General features: G+C 46.5%; 1 pseudogene; it reads right to left on the reverse strand.

Annotated features, from left to right (window-relative positions):
- Nucleotides 1-441: 441 nt before the first annotated feature.
- On the reverse strand, nt 442-1,470 carry LOC136793677 (N-alpha-acetyltransferase 50-like; annotated as a pseudogene).
- Nucleotides 1,471-2,168: the final 698 nt, after the last annotated feature.

Here is a 2,168-nt window from a genome sequence, read left to right on the forward strand (position 1 = left end):
GATGGGATTATGGAGGAAAATATGAAAATTTCAGATGTCTTCTATCTTACAAAAAGTTACCGACCCATCAAAGCCACTCCCTACGTGCCAGAAAACAATCTGGCATAAACCAGTCCTGTCACTAGAGGAGGTCACAGTGACATTTGCATTATTAACACTTCTAGACTTCTACTTTTCCAAGAATAGAAGAAATATGTTTAATAATTCCCCCACCCCCAAATCCTTAAACTCAATATCACAAGCACAGAGTGTAAGCAAATCTGGGATGTTCTTCAACAGATAAGCAATAGCCAAAAATAAATAAATAAACAAATGTGGGGAAAAAAATAAGAAAACGAAAACAATCCAAACACTATTAATAAGTCCTTTAAAGTTTAAAACTTTTAGAGGAAAGGGAAGGAAGTTTTGAAAGGAAGAAACATAAGAACAAGGAAGGGGGAAAGCTTTAAAAGAAAAAAAAAAGGGAGGGGGGGAATCAGTGGGCCTCTCTTTGATTTGGTGACCAGCAAGTGCAAGAAAGTTCCTCTGTAATTTGTTCAGTTGTCTGTCTTTTGCACATCTGCGTTCTGGCCCGAAGGGACTTTGAGGTTTTTCTGCAGCGCGTGAGCATCAGCGGGCTCTATCCTCTTACAGTAGTTCTTCTTTGTCTCGTCATCTCAAAGCCAAGCTTTCTGTAGGCGTCAACTGCAGACTCACCGCTGATCTGGACATGCAGATAGTTGTTGTCAAAAGTGCCATCTTTAAAAAAAAAATTATTTATTTATGTCTGTGTTGGGTCTTCGTTTCTGTGCCAGGGCTTTCTCTAGTTGCGGCAAGTGGGGGCCACTCTTCATCGCGGTGCGCGGGCCTCTCTCACTATCGCGGCCGCCCTTGTTGCAGAGCACACAGGCTCCAGACGCTCAGGCTCAGTAGTTGTGGCTCACGGGCCCAACCGTTCCGCGGCATGTGGGATCTTCCCAGACCAGGGCTCGAACCCGTGTCCCCCGCATCGGCAGGCAGACTCTCAACCACTGCGCCACCAGGGAAGCCCAAAAGTGCCATCTCTTTCACAGATGTTTAAGGCATGATTTAACATTTTAGTTCCTACCGCTAGCCTTCCGTATGGTGCCAGACATCCTAGTGTCATGATGTAACGTCTCTTCTGATTCTGTGAATGATTCACCCTACAGCATACTGCACGTACTGCAATATCATTGAAATAGGCAAGTTTTGCTAGCTCGCCGACCTCCAGCACATCCTTATAGAACTTGTCATTGTCGCTGACTGGAAAGGTGACCTGGTTTAATCTCTTCAGCTGTTTCATATTGTGTAGTGTCACATCTCCCAGCTCCGTCCGGCCTTTCATCTTCCCCGCCAGCTGAGGCCGTTGTTACCCCCATATCAACGCCGTTGTTGTCGCCGCCCTGAGCTCTCCGCGCCCTGAGCTCGGGCCACGCAACCCGGCAAGCCGGCCTCCTCGCCTCGGGCAGGGAGCTGAGCGGGTGACCGAGGCCGCGAGTGGAGCGCGGCCCCGCGTCTCCGGAGGCGGCGGGGGTGGAGCGCGGCCCCGCGTCTCCGGAGGCGGCGGGGGTAGGTCCCGGCCGCCGCGCTGTGCAGCCTCTTCTGCACACGTGCACAAGGGGCACTCGCCTCCCTCCGGCCACGCCGCGCTGTCCATACGTTATCTTAAAGTATCTTCCTTTCAAATTCCCCCCACTGCTGAGCTAGAATAAGAAAATTGACGATGGCAGCGTGTTATTTAATTTGTTAAAATCTTTCTTCAGATTGCATTTTGATCAATAATGGCCAAAAACAGTCTCCAGAAAACTAGTTTGGGGAAATTTCGTCCAAGGCGTTCTGCAGTCGTGCAAACATTTTTGTATCCCTTAAATTTTTCTTGAAAAATAAAAATATTAATGCTTTAAAAAGTGAAATACTCAAACAACTGTGTATGGTTTTCTTTTGTAAGCAGCAGTTCACAGCAAACACCTGCAGACAGTGCAAATACAAATACACAAAAAAGTAATTTTATTTTCCACTAAAAACTACAGTTCACTCATACTTGAGGATCTTGTATTGTTTCACTTAACTTTTCAAGTGTACGTCATCTATCTTGTCTCAACTAAATCAAATTGCTTTAACGTAGGGAGTAGCTCCAAGACTATGAATTAGAACACGAAAATGGACAC

The sequence above is a fragment of the Kogia breviceps genome, chromosome 2 (genome assembly GCF_026419965.1).
Source record: "Kogia breviceps isolate mKogBre1 chromosome 2, mKogBre1 haplotype 1, whole genome shotgun sequence".
Taxonomy (NCBI): Eukaryota; Metazoa; Chordata; class Mammalia; order Artiodactyla; family Physeteridae; genus Kogia; species Kogia breviceps.